Below are 19403 nucleotides of genomic sequence, written 5' to 3'. Positions count from 1 at the left end.
CCAAACATGGCCCAGGTTTGGCAGAGGTGGCACCGTCTTTAAGGTGGCACACTGCACACACAATACTTGGTCGAGATATCAAATATAGTATTTGGACCAGATGTTAAAACTGTGGGCCAAGTAAGTTTGGCCTATCTCGACCCACTTTTAAAATACTTTTACATTATTTTTGAGTAAAGAAACAATTCTGCTGGTATCCGTCGCATAAAACATATGCCAGAGTAATTGACGGTTCATTCTGCTGTGGCAACCCCTGATAAATCAGGGATTTTATGTCAATTTGATGTTTATTTAACATCAGTAGTCAAATGTTTTTATGTCATATGTCCACTGGGATTATATCCTACCCTGTTAGCAAAGAATTCTGGTCCAGATTTAGCATAAAGCTGGCATAACATGTGGGCCAAACATGGCCCAGGTTTGAGGCGGCACACAAGACTTAGGCCAGAAATCAAATGTGGTATTTGGACCAGATATTAAAAAATGCATATGTGGGCCATGCAAATTTGGCCAATCTTGACCCACTTTTAAAATACATGTACATTATTTTTGAGCAAAGAAAAAATTCTACCAATCGGGTGGCTTAGGGAAAAACGTGGACATAAAGCGAAATGCTTTATGGGTTTATCAAATTCAGTGCAGTCGTGACACACCAAAATACCTGACCCAGTTAAGACCAAGTTATGAGTTATTGAGTTGGCTGAGACTTGGCCCATGTTTGACTCTTGTATGGAAGCCAGATTGGTCCAACCATGTACCCAGATAATGTAAAATAGTTTGGTTTGGACTATTTTGAGGGATGTAAACAAAAACAATGGTCTCAGCGCATTTCCTGTTTTACATTTTTAATTTATATAGCTTCAGAGAATCTAAAAAGAGCCACATATTGATAAATAATATTATGATAGCTGTTTTAACATTAAATTATGATTAAATTGCCTCCTGATACAGTTATGAAATACTTTGATACCAAGCAGGAAAAGTCCACGGGCTAATGACAAGACCACATTGAAATGGTCTATATTCATTATATTTGATTTCTGGCCCAAATGAAAAAGTTTGGGCACCCCTGCTCTAACGCTTGGTTACTTTCTTAAGTACTTAACTTATCCACTAGATGGCACACAAACCCCAAATAGCACTTTCCTAAACTTATCAAGAGCATGCAATTTAAAGGGACAGTACATCCAGAACTGAAAAAATCTGTCATTGTTTACTTACCCTTCACTTGTCACTAACCTGCCTGAGTTTCTTTCTTTTGTTTAGCACAAAAGAAAATATTTTGAAATATCTTGGAAACCGGTATCATTCCATGTTGTCAATAGTAACCTTTTTCTTTTAACATTCTTCAAAATATCTTCTTTTGTGTTCAACATGAAAAATAAACTCCTAAAGGTTTGGGACCCCTTGGGGGTGAATAAAAGTGAATAAATTATGATTTTAGGGTGAATTATATCTTTAAGTGATGGTCACATCTCATTAATACCCCTAACCGCACTCTATATTTATTTAAAGACATAATATATTACGCAAAGTTGACTGTATTCTTTATCCTAATCATTATGGTATCATTCCCCAGTTCTTGTAAACAAAAAATTATTTTATATTATTATTTTTATATTATATTATTACACTGTAAAAAAAAAAAGCTGGGTTTCACAGAATACCCAAAACAAATCGATTAAGTTAACCTAAATGTTTTTACAAATTTAAGTGGATTGAACTTAAAACAATTAAGTTACCCCCCCAAAAACAAAAGAATTGTGTTCTTTCAACTCATTTTACAAAAGTGGTTTAAACAAGGGTAACACTTTACAATAAGGTTCATTAGTTAATACATTTACTAACATGAACTAATCATGAACAACACTTGTACAGCATTTATTAATCATAATTTAACATTTACTAATGCATTATTACCATCCAAGTCCATGCTTGTTACCATTAGTTAATGTACCATGAGTTAACATGAACTAACAATGAACTACTGTATTTTCATTAACTAACGTTAACTAACATGAATAAATACTGTAATAAATGTATTGTTCATTGTTTTTTTATGTTAGTAAATCCATTAATTAACATTAAATATTGAACCTTATTGTAAAGTGTGACCTAAACAAGCAGCAAAGTCGAGTGTATTGTTATATTTCCGAATATGAATATAACATCATCAGATTTGTTCTTTTGAATTATTTGATTATGTTTACATATAATTGCTTGCACTTTTATTATTATATTAGACTTGGGCGGTAATATAGTATACCGTAAGATCTAAAAATAGCAACGGTATCAGTTTAAATACCGTCATACCGTCATAAAAAACAATGTGACAAGGATTAAATATTAAATATAATTTATTTAATGCCTAAAAATGCGTATGCATGGTTGTCATCACAGTTTGGCAGTATTTCAGGTTTATCGCGGTCACCTTTTTGTTGGACAATTTGCATATTGCTTCATCCATAATTACCACGGGAGAGCGGTATGAAGCAATATGCAAATATGCAAATTGTCCAACAAAAAGGCGACCGCGATAAATGGAGATACCTTGAACCTAAGGGCTGCATAAAGGGTATTCAGTTTCTGAAGCAACTGTTTGGTGACACAGTCTGAGCCTTATGTCATAATTATTTTTATTATGCACGGTAATACCGAATACCGAGGTAAAATAGGGAGAAGGTTTGACGGTATCAAAATTTTAGACCACCCAAGCCTAAATTATATTGAAAAATAATTAAAAATTTTTACATCCCTTTAACCTAACACCCAAACTTAAACATAACTATCTTACAATGAAAAAAGTAACAAATTAAAAAAATTATTTTAGTATAACATCGCATAAATATTTTGAGTTGAAAATCACACTTTCTACATCTAACTTTTTAATACTATGTACAATTTAAAGAATAAATCATGACATAAAATCCTAATTTATTGCTAACATGTTAAAAAGCAGCTATTTCACAGGTCCTATCTCTTTGCGCGAGGAAACATCCAGTTCACCAAGTCTGCAGAAAATATATATGAATATTCATGCGACCATGTTAGTCAGTGAAGAGAAAGATCAGTGCAATGGGAGTCAGCAGTTTTAAAATATAAATAAATAATTTACTCAAAGGCATAGTTCACCCAAAAAAATTAACATTTCCTTATCATTTACTCACACTCAAGAGGTAAAGTGGCTGTGTATTTTATAGGGATCTCACACCTATTTCACTGAAAAAAATGATTCGCTGGATTTACTAAATATTTTTAAAGTTAGTTGCAAATTTATATAGGCTGAATTTAAACAAACAAATTAAGTTGAACATTGCTAAATTTCATTCGTTTAAATTCAGCCCATATAAATTGTTTACAACCAGTTAGCTTAAAAAAAATGAGTAAATCCAATGCATGGTTTTATCAGTGTATAGCTGGGTACATGGATAGAAAAAAGAATTAGAAATGGTTTGAGGAAAGGGCAACATTTGGTAAATGTATTAATGTTTGTCATTTTTTACACACTGTACAACAAAGCTGCTGTGATTTATTTATTTATGTCCATTGTTAACAGCAGGTGGAGCTAAAGCATTCAAAAGACACAGTAGTTGAGCGGTAAACCACAGTTTGTTTAGAACAGTGGTTCTCAAAGTGGGGGTCACCTGGTGATTTCCAAAAATCTATTTATTTTTATTAAACCATAAGAATGACCATATTTTATCCATAACCTACTGAAGAGAAAAATTGTCATTTATTGTTACTATATACTATATATAGTTACTATAGCAGCTTAAAGGGGTGGTCCACTACGATCTCATATTTTAAACTTTAGTTGATGTGTAATGTAACTGTGTGAACATAAACAACATCTCTGAATGTAAAAAGTTCTAAGTTCAATGCAAAGGGAGACCTTGGTTTTTACAGAGTTAGCTTAGCAAAGCCTACAATAAACGAATTTTGGGGACTACAAAAAAATACTTCCGCCCCCTGTGACATCACAAGTTCGCTTACTGCGCATCCCACACTGCGCATGCAGGTAAGGGCCGTGGCCAGAAGCACTGTAACGTTATAACAGAGATGCGTCTAAACGCTGCTGTTTCCACAGAGCTTCGTCTGGATTTGGCTAAAATCTCCTCAAAGCAGAAGTTGTAAGCTACAAGTAAGTGTTTTTATTTGTTAAAATTGATCATGACATGTACAGTGTCTAGCGTTAACGGTATGCTGTAGCAATGATGTAAACAATGCGAAATGCTGCTTTGCGGGCAAACGATTTACCTACAAATTCATATCTATCAGCCAAACTGCTGTAACACACTCACACCACCAGCACGTTCGTGTCTCTTATGTGTGTGCGCACGGGACTGCACTGATAGTCTTCAAGGAGCTCCATGTGTTTCACATCTCAGATAATGAAGTCGCAAAAGATATGTGGATGATTCATATTACTTACACCTGCATATTCCGGATACTCGTGAAAGATGTCATACGCATAGAGTTAAAGAAATACAGATTAGCTTACCTGACTAGTGGTCGCAGCAGAATAATAAATCAAGGCTCAACGGGTAGCATCTCACACCTTGTGCTTTATTCTTCTGTCACGATATATTACAGAAAATAACTTAATCCAAGCATCAGAGAAAAAGAAAGTCCCACGCACATGCGCTTGCTAAAGTTTACACATTCACACACACACATAGACGCACACACACTCGCTGTTAAAGGAGCCGCACCCTATTTTCACTCCTTAGTTACTGACACTTGTCAGATGTTATTTTAGAGAGCGGGCGGGAGGTTGACTGCATGTTTACACAGCAGAAAAGCACATGCTTTTACGGGCCGATCCGCCAATAGCAGCACATTATGACGATGACCAATCAGAGTCACTTAAGGGCGGGCCTTTTAGAGGAACTAGGAAATATGACAGCCGTTTTCATGTTAGCTGAGTAGCTGTGTATAATCAAAGTGAGATATATGAAAAAATTACGCGATTTCCTTCAAGTGAACCATAAGCACACATTGCTTTGCATCTTATAAACACAACCAAGCCTTAAAATTACATTCTGGACCACCCCTTTAAAGTTACTAGCTCTGTTGGATTGCGACCCCTGTTGTGATTACATTATATTAAAGACACAGTAATATCATCAGATGCAGCAGATTGATTTTATAACACCAGGTTAAACTTTCTGGCCCATTTAAAGCACTCACATACATTAAAAAAAAACTAAACGAAGAATAGACTTGGGTCTATTGGTGTGTGTGCGCCATTGCATGCAAGGTTTCTGTATTTATAACCACCTCAGAGGATATTGCGGGTCGCGAGTCATTGGCATTGTCATTTTGTGGGATGTGGGTTGAAAAGTTTGGGAACCCCTGGTTTAAAAAAACCCCAGAGAATAGAATATGCATTGTACATTTTTACTTATCATGTGGCTACTAGCCCTGATCTTTGCTGTAATTTTATAAAAAGAATCAATAAAAACTGCTGGACCAAGTATGTTTTAAGGGGATAGTTCACCCAAAAATGAAGATTTGTTCAGTATTTACTCACCATAAGTGGCTATACCTTTATGAGTTGCTTTTTTCCTGTTGAACACAAAAGAAAATGCTTTGAAGAATGTTAGAAACTGTTTAAAATTTTGACAAGTTGTGGGACCCCCTATAAAATGAGATGGTACTTCTCAATTGCTTTATTCCAATGAATAAATATCAAAAATTGTTGACTGTCGTCGGCGCCGGTAGCCTAGTGGTACTGTGCGCTGACATATAGCACCAGTGTGCTCGTGGCGACCCGGGTTCGATTCCAGTCTCGGGGTCCTTTGCCGATCCTTTCCCTCTCTCTGCTCCCAGTGCTTTCCTGTCTGAATTCTCTACTGTCCTATCAAAAATAAAGGTGAAAACCCCCTAAAAAATAATTATAAAAAAAAAAAAAAATTGTTGACTGTCATAATTGACAAATACCTCACTACCTGACAAAAGGTATATTTAAGATCATTTTACCATTGACATGCTTAATAATGTTCATCTCTGGTGAGTGGGCTGGCCAATCCTGCAGCACCTTGACCTTCTTTGCTTTCAGGAGCTTTGATGTGGAGGCTGAAGTATGAGAAGGAGCGCTATCCTGCTGGAGAATTTGCCCTCTCTTGTGATTTGTAATGTAATGGCCAGCACAAATGTCTTGATACCTCAGGCTGCTGATGTTGCCATCCACTCTGCAGATCTCTCGCACGCCCAAATACTGAATGTAACCCCAAACCATGATTTTTCCCTCACCAAACTTGACTGATTTCTGTGAGAATCTTGGGTGCATGCGGGTTCCAATAGGTCTTCTGCAGTATTTGTGATGATTGGGATGCGCATCAACAGATGATTCATCAGAAAAATCAACCTTCTGCCACTTTTCCAACTGATCAGCTAGAAGTCGAGATATTATTTGTTGCTCTTCTAACTAGGATCGACAACAAGACTATTGTCAGGGAGTGTATTCAATGGCAATTCTTCAAAATATCCTTTAGTGTTCACGAGAAAGAAAGATACAAGTAAAGAGTGAGTAAATGAAAGTAGAATTGAAAGTTTTCAGTGAACTATCTCGTTAAGAAATACATTAATAAATAATAATAATAATAATAATAATAGCACAACTCATTTAAATCCCCTGATGGTCGAGAGGTCATGATCTTATCCTGAAAATCAGATCGTAAGATGCAGACTTCCTTTCAATAAAACAAAACTCAAATGTACCTAAATTGTTTGTGGAAAGAAAGCCTGGTTGTTTACTCAACATTGGTAAGAGACAGAATCCGGTCTGCTGTTTGAGGGAATGTGACCTCCCAGACCCCAATTTTCACCTCTGTCTCACTCCTCTTCCAAGAGCTCACACTCCTGTCGAATGTGTGAACTCATAACGGAGGAAGGGTGTAAGTTCAGATCTACATGTGCTAAGTGTTACTGGCATGTTTTACTGGCACCTAAAAAACCCATGGGCATGTTCGGCTGCAGAGGAAGGGACCGTCAACAGTGAACATTTAAAATGCTCTGAACATGAACTACTAGATATGGTTTTGAGAGCTGCTGAATGCACAATTAAATAGCTTTATACATTGCATCAAAAAAAGCATATAAACAGGCTTGTGTATCTTTCATTTTTTATTACATTTTATTTTGTAGTGTTAATATGGGGTGACGCGGTGGTGCAGTGGGTAGCTTGTTAACCTCACAGCTAGAAGGTCACTGATTCCTTTCTGTGTGGAGTTTGCATGTTCTCCCTGCATTCGGATGGGTTTCCTCCACAGTCCAAAGACATGCGGTATAGGTGAATTGGGTAGGCTAAATTGTCCGTAGTGCAGGGCCGGAGTGGGACTTATTTTCAGCCCTGGAGTTTCAAGCCAGACCGGCCCACCTCAGTTCACGACTGTCTATATTAAAATAAGGTCATTTCCAATTCAGTTTCTAGTGACACTATCACGTCTTTGTCAAGAAAACATCTGCTTTAGAAATTCAAATGTTCAAAAGCCCTAACAGTATTATATGTCTTAACAATAAAAATGAAAAAATATATATTATTAATTTTCTAGGTGAGATTCGAACACAGGCCATACGGCGTAGTAACGCAACGTGTTTACCACTGGTCCACTATAGTGCTGATGCAGAGAGAATAAAAAAAAAAAGTATTGGACTGTGACCTGCAAGACATGGTATTACTTTCTACTGTTGGCTTAATCTTTTTCTCCCCTTTTTAGATTTCTGATCAAGTTATGTCAGATTTATTAATGTAGTGAATCATCTGATTTTCATTGAGCAGGTGTATTATTCATTAATTTTAATTATTCGAATTCGCTGTTTGGGGTCGAATGATTATAGTTAACGTTACATCATCATTAACGTTAGTTAACCTGCAGGCTGCATTTTGCTCATGGGGCTGCGAGAAAATATATAAGAAGAGCGGCGCTGCGGCAAAATAATGAATAAAAAGAGTGAGGCTATGGTCAAAAAAATAAATAGATGAAAAAAAGTGCGACTGCTGAGAGTGCAAGCAGCTAGGGACACCGGCCCTCACGGCCAAAAAACAGACCGGCCCACAGGGAATTCTCCCGGTGCTCCCGATTAGCCAATCCGGGCCTGCAGTAGTGTATGAGTGTGAATGAGTAAACAGTAGGTGAGAGTTCAATGTGACCATTACCGCCGCACGATCTACCGACGCCGCTTTAAAGGAAAAAGAATGGGCTTTTTTAGGTATGACCGCAGTTTGCGACTATGCAAGGGATGGGATGCGAACAGACAGAAATAGACTATACATTAGCTGTAAATAATCTGTTACTTGTAAATAAAGATAAACAATGATTATAATAATTGATGCAGTTTTTCTAATAAGGTGGTGAAATAAATACATTTAAATTTTTATTACGAGTTGTTCACATTAAATGATAATAATACATTGATTTAAAACGTCTTTATGACACCCACATACGTCATTAAAACGCAGGTTTATGTTTTAAATAATAACTCAGAATCGATGCGTTAATTTTAGGCCGATAAAAACTTTTTAACGTTTATGCAATAATTGCAATACTATATGTAAAAACTAAACTATTATACACTAACTTTTGGGAAACGGCAAATCAACGAACCATGTTTGTAACTACGGAACTTGCGATCTTGGCTAACGATGGTTTTGGGAAACGCATCCCAGGTCGTGAATTAGATTTTTCCACAATATAGGCTAGCATATGCCGTTCAACAGGTAATAATTTTGCTTTTGATCGAGATATTCAGTCAAAACACCACGCATCCCGGCATTATGGATATATTAGCTAATTATTATTATTCTTATTATTATACATTAGTGTACATAATGCGCTTTTTTAAACAATCAGATTTTTTTCTTTTTCTGCATGCTTGAGCGCGCGTAGGGTTAAGCGCGCGTACTCAAGACTGGTGTTATCGCGCGCCTAATGAAGGGCGGGACTGAGGGTGTGTCGCGTCGCGGGGGCACTTTTGATAACTTTGGAAGGGCACTTTCTATCCATGACTAAAAAGGGCATATGCACTTCACAGGTTGAGCCCTATGTGTGCACGTGCCTGCGTGTGAAAGAGAAATGAACAGAGAGAATGAACAGAAGATAAATAATATGCGGCTCACTTTGTGAGCGGATATGGCCATTTATTTAATTCATAACTGCCACTATTTCTGAGTGCATGAGAATGTTTTACATGACGTGGCAGCTGCTCAAATATTTGTAACACAGCCTGTAATAAATAATAAATAGCCTACTGATAAAGTAAGTTCAGGTAATCACAAGTTTACAATCAGGTGATGTTCTCCACCGGCACAATAATCTTAATATTATTTTATAGAGTGTGCTGTGCCGCGGTTTTCATATGTGCACATGTTTAAGATTTAAAGGTAATACCATCACCCAACCCAGGCTCATTCTTCAAACGTAGTCCTGTGGTAGTTTCTGGAGACTGCGATTTATGTAGCCGGAGGTATGTATGGCTGCATTTCATTTTTTTAAGCGAACGCTATGGGGCAGTATGACGGCGTTTCTTTTCGTGCTTACCGGCTGACCGATTACCTGTGTGTGAAGGGCTTTCCCGCTGCAACCAGTTTGTCCAGTTAGCTCGTCGTGCACATCAGAGGACTTGAGATGCAGAAAGGAGCTGACCACGATGACGACGACGACTGTGTTCGAGTTCGGGGAAGAGCAGTTCCTGAAATCAGGTTAGACAAAAATAGAATCCAGAAAATAAAGTTCTTAACAGAGTGAGAATGTGGTAAAATCTGAAAACGTGGTAAAACTTAGACGAGGGCTGTTATTTTTCTGAATGGCTTTTGTAAGTTGTTGGTTGGGTTTAGTGGGGCGGCGGGTCAATTGGTAAAATTGATTGGGTTTAGGGAAGGACCGGTCGCCCATTCAATCATTCAGTCAGTCAAACAGACAGTCATTCGACAGCGGCCTCTGGTGGGTTTACGCAAGAACAGTGCGAATGGCACTCGCAAGAGGCATTTGAGATACGAAACACAGAGAAAGCGAACACAGCGGCCTCTCTTAGATCTGTAAAAAATACGTACCTCCCGGGACATATTTTGCAGTCTCCAGAAACGTCCATGGGACTACGTTTTCAGAATGAGCCTTGGTTGACATTGTAACGACCGGGGAGGGAGTGACAGACACAACTGCAGGTAAGATCCAAAATGCAGGTTCATTCAGCGTCAGGCAAGCAATGGTCAAATCAGGTACAAACAGGTATGTGCAGGCAAATCCAAAATCGTAGTCGTATTAACAGGCAACAGGTCAAAAGGCAGGTGGCTAAATAGGAGAACAGGGAACAAGGCTAGGGTCTAACACAGAGAAACAAGACAGGAAAATGCGTTGTAATGTCACAATAAGTAAACAAGACTCGGCAAACTGGATGGGTTCATGAGTGGCTTATAAGTAGTGTGATATCAGTCTCTGACAAGGTGCAGCTGGTGAGTGTAATAAAGCTAGATGTGTGAGCAGGCGTAAGTGTCTGGGAGAAGTGCATGTATGAATATGTAGTCCTGGGAAATGCGGAAGTGTAGTCCTGGTGTTCGTGTGAGAACCAGCGATCTCTGGAGAGCGATCGCTGGTTGTGTGACAGACTATAAAGGCTGAAGAATTTAATTCTTATATTTGCTTTTTGCAGTCTAGGCCTATACTTCTCACCATGTATCTTTTCTAAAACAACGTATAGTGTAAAAGCATGTTTATTGCTAAAAAAACTAAAACAAAATTATATTTTAATTGAACACATCACATCACAAAAGGTACACAAAACCGTCTATTTAGTATTGTGAAAAGGCAAAGCTGAAAATCTGTGGTTAAAGCGCCATCCAGTGGTCAAAAGCTGCTGGCGCATCAATTACCGCCGCCGCTGCTGTATGAACGGCGGCAAAGGGAACAAATTGAAGTAATGACACTTGTATGTGGATATTTCCCAGTGATGGGTTGCAGCTGGAAGGGCATCACCTGCATAAAAAAGGTGCTGGATAAGTTGGTGGTTTAAAAACCGACTCCGGTTTAAGGGACTAAGCCGAAAAGAAAATGAATGACTGAATATTCATATGGTTCAAATGTGGCTGCTTTAATTAAAAGTGGGTTTACTGTATAGATATTTAATATATTTTAAAGGATAATGATTTTGGGTCCTACTGTGGAAAAAAATGGGGGTAATTATTAAAATAAACAAGTAGAAGATACCCTTTTTATATTACCCTGTTACCATGTTTATATAATTATTTAAACAGTCCTTTTAATTTTTGTGTGTATGTGATTAATATCCCCAATAAAAGGGAACAAATAACCAGTAGACACCCTGAGGAAGCATTACAGTCCCATTAAAAGCAATAAATTTTCCATTAAGCTTAAAAAATATGTTCAGGATGCCCCAGAGGGTTTATTTTCTTTTTTTAACAAGGGTTGTGTTTACGAGTAGAGTTATGGGGATTGAACACAACCATAAACCACATACATAGTGTGTGTGTACAAGAATTTCAGGTCTAATCAAGGTTAAAGCAGCAGACTGGTGGCCCACTTTGGTTGCTGAAGCACGGATGTGGAAATAAGATGTACTGAAACTTTAATGAGAGCCTGTCATCTTTAAAATGGCCTTTTCTAATCTACTGACCTGCTGCATTCTCACCTCTTCCCATCCCAGAGTGATAAAACCATGCAGCCCACCACTACATGACCTTATTCTTTACCAAAACCTCAAATATTAATTAAAATTAAATCTGCTTTTAGCATGTCTTTACCAACACAATCGAATGGCAACTCGTCACTTTTTGATTTAGTGGCTAATTCGAATGAAATCGTACAATCTCATTGGTACAGTTTAGTACAGTTTGCTTATCCCCCAATGACGGTTGGGTTTAGGGGTGGGGTTGAGTGCCAGGCCTCCTTTTAAAAACCATACATTTTTGTACGTCTTTACCAACGATATCTCACAGCAATTCGTAACTTTTTTGATTTAGTGGCTAATTCGTATGAAATCGTACAATCTTATTGGTACAAATTTGTATGATTTGCTTATCCCCATTGACAGTTGGGTTTGGGGGTGAGTTTGGGTGCCATGCCTAATTTTAAAACCATACATTTTCTAATGTCTTTACTAACGATATCTCACAGCAATTCGAAACGTTTTAAATTAGTGGCTAATTCGTATGAAATCGTACAATCTCATTGGTACAATTTAGTATGATTTGCTTATCCCCCAATGATGGTTGGGTTTGGGGGTGGGGGTAGAGTTGGGTGCCATGCCTCCTTTTAAAAACCATACATTTTTGTACGTTTTTACCAACGTTATCTCACACAATTTGTAATGTTTTGATTTAGTAGCTAATTTGTATGAAAGCGTTCAATGTCATTGGTACAATTTAGTATGATTTGCTCATCCCCCAATGATGGTAATGTTTAGCGGTGTGGTTGGGTGCCATGCCTCCTTTTAAAAATCATACATTTTCATACGTCTTTATCAACGCTATCTCACAACAATTCATAACTGTTTGATATAGTGGCTAATTTGTATGAAATCGTACAATCTTAATGATTTGCTTATCCCCCAATGGCGGTTGTGTTTGGGGGTGGGGTTGAGTGCCAGGCCTCCTTTTAAAAACCATACATTTTTGTACGTCTTTACCAACGATATCTCACAGCAATTCGTAACTTTTTGATTTAGTGGCTAATTCGTATGAAATCGTACAATCTTATTGGTACAAATTTGTATGATTTGCTTATCCCCATTGACAGTTGGGTTTGGGGGTGGGGTTGGGTGCCATGCCTAATTTTAAAACCATACATTTTCTAATGTCTTTACTAACGATATCTCACAGCAATTCGAAACGTTTTAAATTAGTGGCTAATTCGTATGAAATCGTACAATCTCGTTGGTACAATTTAGTATGATTTGCTTATCCCCCAATGATGGTTGGGTTTGGGGGTGGGGGTAGAGTTGGGTGCCATGCCTCCTTTTAAAAACCATACATTTTTGTACGTCTTTACCAACGTTATCTCACACAATTTGTAATGTTTTGATTTAGTAGCTAATTTGTATGAAAGCGTTCAATGTCATTGGTACAATTTAGTATGATTTGCTTATCCCCCAATGATGGTTGGGTTTGGGGGTGGGGGTGGGGGTAGAGTTGGGTGCCATGCCTCCTTTTAAAAACCATACATTTTTGTACGTCTTTACCAACGTTATCTCACACAATTTGTAATGTTTTGATTTAGTAGCTAATTTGTATGAAAGCGTTCAATGTCATTGGTACAATTTAGTATGATTTGCTTATCCCCCCAATGACGGTTGGCTTTGGGGGTGGGGTGGTTGCCAAGTCTCCTTTTAAAAATACTGACATTTTTGTACGTCTTTACCAATGCTGGCAATCCGTAACTTTTTTGATTTAGTGGCTAATTCGTATGAAATTGTACGATCTCATTGGTACAATTTAGTATGATTTGCTCATCCCCCAATGATGGTAGTGTTTAGCGGTGTGGTTGGGTGCCATGCCTCCTTTTAAAAATCATACATTTTCATATGTCTTTACCAACGCTATCTCACAACAATTCATAACTGTTTGATATAGTGGCTAATTTGTGTGAAATCGTACAATCTTAATGATTTGCTTATCCCCCAATGGCGGTTGTGTTTGGGGGTGGGGTTGAGTGCCAGGCCTCCTTTTAAAAACCATACATTTTTGTACGTCTTTACCAACGATATCTCACAGCAATTCGTAACTTTTTTAATTTAGTGGCTAATTCGTATGAAATCGTACAATCTTATTGGTACAAATTTGTATGATTTGCTTATCCCCATTGACAGTTGGGTTTGGGGGTGGGGTTGGGTGCCATGCCTCCTTTTAAAAATCATACATTTTCATACGTCTTTATCAACGCTATCTCACAACAATTCATAACTGTTTGATATAGTGGCTAATTTGTATGAAATCGTACAATCTTAATGATTTGCTTATCCCCCAATGGCGTTTGTGTTTGGGGGTGGGGTTGGCTGCCATGACTAATTTTAAAACCATACATTTTCTAATGTCTTTACCAACGATATCTCACAGCAATTTGTAATGCTTTGATTTAGTGGTATGATTTGCTCATCCCCCAATGGCGGTTGTGTTTAAGGGTTGGGGTTGGGTGACATGCCTCCTTTTGTAAATCACACATTTTCGTACGTCTTTACCAATGCTATCTCACAGCAATTAGAAACATTTTGATTTAGTGGCTAATTCATATTAAATCGTACGATCTCAATGGTACAATTTAGGATGATTTGCTCATGCCAAAATGATAGTTGTGTCTAGGGGTCAGGTTGGGTACCATGCCTCCTTTTAAAAAAATAAACATTTTCATACATCTTTACCAATGCTATCTCACGGCAATTCGTAACTTTTTTAATTTAGTGGCTAATTTGTATGAAATTGTACCATCTTATTGGTCTGATTTGCTCATCCCCCAATGACGGTTGTGTTTGGGGGTGGGGTTGGGTGACACGCCTCCTTTTAAAAATTATAAATTTTCATGCATCTTTACCACATCAATTTGAAACTTTTTGATTTAGTGGCAAATTTGTATGAAATCGTATGATCTCGTTGTTCAGCTTTTGCTCAATGAGTTCAAAATATTTGTTTACATTTTTTCGTATTCGGAAATGAAAATCAGGTTGATGTCAGAACCCAATGTCAGGTCGACGTCAATGTCCAAAATCAGACAAACATCCCATTTTGGTTACTTTTCAACGCCACCTAAAAACAAAAAAAAAAAAATCAACATCAAATAATGTTGCGTCTCTTCACTCCCATTCATGAATTCTCTCGCAGTGCATCATGGGATAGCGTAGGGTCCTTCGGATGCACACTTCATCTTGCCAGAAGTACAGTAGTAGGTACATTTCGCATACTGTTTTTCGAATTCTATGAAGTTAAACATACTACTCAGCTCGCATACTGTTTTTAGTATACTATATAGTATGGAAGTATGCAATTTCGGACGCAGCCCATAACCTAAATAGCCAGGTCCGTAACGTTTTACGTTAGCAAGTGTGTTTGCAGTAGTATTTTTTAAATTTGTTTGCATTATGAGAACTTGCAGCATGTTTTCTTAACAAGTTTGCATTGTAAGAATTTGCAGCTCGTTTTCTTAATTTGTTTGCATTGAGAGAATTTGCAGCACGTTTTAAAAATTTTTGATTGCATTGTGAGAATTTGCAGCACGTTTTCTTAATTTGTTTGCGTTATGAGAATTTGCAGCACTTTTTTAAAATTTTGATTGCATTGTGAGAATTTGCAGCACTTTAAAAAAAAAAATTTGATTGAATTGTGAGAATTTGCCACACTTTTTAAAATTTTTTGATTGCATTGAGTTAATTTGCAGCACATTTTCTTATTTTGTTTGCGTTATGAGAATTTGCAGCACTTTTTTAAAATTTTGATTGCATTGTGAGAATTTGCGGCACGTTTTCTTAATTTGTTTACGTTATGAGAATTTGCAGCACTTTTAAAACAATTTTTTATTGCATTGTGAGAATTTGCAGCACGTTTTCTTAATTTGTTTGCGTTATGAGAATTTGCCACACTTTTTTAAAATTTTGTTTGCATTGTGAGAATTTGCAGCACGTTTTCTTAATTTGTTTGCGTTATGAGAATTTGCAGCACTTTTAAAAATTTTTTTTATTGCATTGTGAGAATTTGCAGCACGTTTTCTTAATTTGTTTGCGTTATGAGAATTTGCCACACTTTTTTTAAAATTTTGATTGCATTGTGAGAATTTGCAGCACGTTTTCTTAATTTGTTTGCGTTATGAGAATTTGCAGCACTTTAAAAAATTTTTTGATTGCATTATGAGAATTTGCAGCATGTTTTCTTAATTTGTTTGCGTTATGAGAATTTGCCGCCCTTTTTATTTTTATTTTGTTTGCATTGTGAGAATTTGCAGCACGTTTTCTTAATTTGTTTGCGTTATGAGAATTTGCCACACTTTTTTTAAAATTTTGATTGCATTGTGAGAATTTGCAGCACGTTTTCTTAATTTGTTTGTGTTATGAGAATTTGCAGCACTTTTTTTTATTTTGTTTGCATTGTGAGAATTTGCAGCACGTTTTCTTAATTTGTTTGTGTTATGAGAATTTGCAGCACTTTTTTTTATTTTGATTGCATTATGAGAATTTGCAGCATGTTTTCTTAATTTGTTTGCGTTATGAGAATTTGCCGCCCTTTTTATTTTTATTTTGTTTGCATTGTGAGAATTTGCAGCACGTTTTCTTAATTTGTTTGCGTTATGAGAGTTTGCAGCACTTTTTTTTTACATTTTGATTGCATTGTGAGAATTTGCAGCACTTTTAAAAAATTTTTTGATTGCATTGAGATAATTTGCAGCACGTTTTCTTATCTTGTTTGCGTTATGAGAATTTGTAGCAGTTTATAAAAAAAAATTGATTGCATTGTGAGAATTTTTAGCACGTTTTTAAAAATTTAATTTGCATTGTGAGAATTTGCAGCACGTTTTCTTAATTTGTTTGCGTTATGAGAATTTTCAGCACATTTTTTATTTTTTATTTTGTTTGCCTTGTGAAGATTTGCAACAGATATGCTATCAAACCGATATTGCTATTGGTGCATTTTTTAATATTGCATGTGTTTTCTTAAATTGCAGCACAATAAACTCTCTCGGCCAAAGTATAATACACTTCTCAAAACACTTGATTGTTTGCACGCTCTCTTGAATTAGTTGCTCAAATGCACAATGCATTCTATTGATCTTACTTCAAAGAGTTTAAACAGTCTGACCTCAACACAAAGCTAACGTCAGAGGTCAAGCTAGCTCTTTGATTAGATAAACTACTCTCTTTTGTGTTTGCCGAACACATCCTAAGTGATGTTTAACTCCAGTTTCACGCTTCTTTCTTTCAAAAGCCTATATGACCTCTAATATTTTGCACGGTGTGATCCTAAATGCAGCCTTTGACACAGTTTCCAGGTTTTTTTTAAGGGATGCTATAGATCAGTCACAGACTGTGGGAGGCAGGGTGGGCGAAAGTGAGGGAGGGGGAGAGGGGGGATACTTGAGCAAAACAACAGATCGCTGCCCCTCATCCCTTTGTGTCGACGGTAACAATCCCTTTGAATGAGCTCCCGCGCACCACGCTAATCCTGCAAACAAATCTCAAATCTATAATGTGCTCTACTATTTTCCCACTCTTTTTGAGACCTTTCCACTTCTTTTATCTTTGCCTTGATGATAGAGCGTAATATTTTACTAGATGTTTTTTAGGTTAACTAGGCAAGTTAGGGTAATCAGGCAAGTCAACGATGGTTTGTTCTGTAGACAGTCGAAAAACAAAATAAGCTTAAGAGGACTCATAATATTAAACCTCCTTAAACTCCTTAAAAACTGCTTTAATTCTAGCCGAAATAAAATAAATAAGACTTTCTCTAGAAGAAAAAATATTATAGGAAATACTGTGAAAACTTCCTTGCTGTCTTTAACATCGTTTGGAAAATATATGGTAAAGACTTTGACTTCAGCTCTATCTAAAGTTACTTCAAAGTGTGACTTTTAGGGCTTGGCTGTTGGCTTTTTACACTGTGTTGTTTACCGGTTGAGGACACTGGGAGTGGTGCTCGCAGTTGCAAAGCCAAGGGGCTGGTCTAATGATTCACACCCCGTACCCACCCCACCCACTAGTGCCATGACTGACATGTGTTTCCCCGGCCCCTTTTTTACTACAACCCATCAACAATAGCTGCGGAAGAGCTGTCCTTGGTACTGAGAGTGGCAAGAGTGTTATGCGCGGGGAAAAAAAAGAAGGAGGAGGCGGGTGGAGGCGTGTTCTTTGTGTCGTGAAGCCCGTGTTAATCTGCTGTGGCATCCACTCAGAGACGAGCCTTACATCCGAGAACCAGCGTTGCCGTTAGGTGCCCACACGCAAGTGCGTCCTTCCAAAACAACAACAACCAAAAGAAGAAGATCAATTCCTAAGAGTGCATGATTGATTCAAGATTTCAGGAGCTTTTCTTTTGTTTGTTTTTCTTTTTTGTGCAGGACTTGGATTGAAGTTTTGGAAGGAGGTTTTTCTCAGGTGATATTATTGTGCACGTTTAACATGCACAGATGAAGAAGAGAGCATCTATCGGGCTGGAGTTGCATGCTGAAGGTGCTGAAGGTTGTAGCGTCGACTCCTGATTTTATGCACAGGAATACAACTTTTGCGAACTGTAGCATCACTTTGCAATGGCCCGAGTCTTTCCGGGTGGCACTGCAGAAGGGATCTCTGGATATCAGTTGGGTTTTTGGTCCCAGGGTCTCTAAATGGATCTATCTGATTTGGTTGGCGCAGTAGCCTGCAGGGACGAAGTTCTTCTGTAAGTACAATTTTATCTGACCTCTTGCACATTTCATGCATGGTTCTAATGTGTTGTTTGATACGACAGTACAGTATACATGGGACTTTTACATTACTTTGAAGATCTGATGAATGTACTGTGAATTTTCTAGAACATTTCTTTGAAAAACAGGGTCATCTCTGCTTAGGGAATTACAGTAACTTAATAGAATCTACAGTCAGAATAGAGGAGTTTGAAAGGACAGACAAACCCAAAGGTGTGCCCTGCAAATAAAACAAATGGTTAAAATTGTATTAAATTAAATTAAAATAGAGCAAATATCCCTAAATATCTTCAAAACGCGTTTAAATGACCTAAATGAAAGCAAAACGTATTGCACAGAACTACTTATATCACTACAGAATACCTACTAACATCACTTTCTTAAAGGGACAGTTCACCCAAAACGGAACATTCAGTTATGGTTTGGTCTATTGAGGCTAAAAGAAGATGTTTTGAAGCATGCTGGAAACCTGTAACCATTGACATCCATAGTATTTGCTTTTCCTACTACGGATGTCAGTGGTTACAGGTTTCCAGCATGCTTCAAAACACTTCTTTAGCATTCAACATGTTTAAATGGGTCAGATTTTAATAATGAGTAGATTTTCAATTTTGGGTGAACTATCCCTTTAAGGAAGAAATGTGATATTAGCTGTAGTATTCTGTGCAATAATCAATTAAAAAAGTCATTTAAATGTGTTTTAAAGATATTTAAGGCTACTAATGTATTTGCAAGGCACACCTTTTGGGTGACCAGACCTGTAATTTATAGAACAACAGTAATAATAATACATTTTAGTGCCAATTTTGTGACTAAGGTCATGCAACGTTGAACAGGTTTCAAAAAAGCAACAGGACGAATACTTATGAATATGAAAGGGTATCTGCTGCAAGGTTGCAGGTCATCAGGAGATGCCATGATGCAGAGGATGCTGGACAACAGCGCTGGGTCTCTAAGCTGGCAGTGCATTACCCATCTGGCTCCTTTAAACCCCCCAACCCCCTCCTCACT

General features: G+C 37.3%; 1 protein-coding gene across 4 annotated transcripts in view; it reads left to right on the top strand.

The window, feature by feature from the left end:
* Positions 1-19403, top strand: part of nyap2b (neuronal tyrosine-phosphorylated phosphoinositide-3-kinase adaptor 2b) — a 65425-nt gene that overhangs the window by 935 nt on the left and 45087 nt on the right. For 2 of the 4 annotated variants that reach the window (XR_015478179.1, XM_087240379.1), the window contains exon 1: positions 17877-18367. The gene's annotated coding sequence lies outside the window, so the exon portion shown is untranslated. Of the gene's footprint in view, positions 1-4016; positions 4142-17876; positions 18368-19403 lie in introns of those variants that run through there. The other 2 variants (XM_087240380.1, XM_087240381.1) reach the window with 2 other exon arrangements.

This window comes from Danio rerio, chromosome 2 (assembly GCF_052040795.2).
Source record: "Danio rerio strain M-AB ecotype USA chromosome 2, GRCz13ab, whole genome shotgun sequence".
In the NCBI taxonomy this organism is placed as follows: domain Eukaryota; kingdom Metazoa; phylum Chordata; class Actinopteri; order Cypriniformes; family Danionidae; genus Danio; species Danio rerio.
The sequence above is the reverse complement of the archived record's forward strand: the minus strand, read 5'-3'. Positions and strand labels throughout refer to the sequence as shown.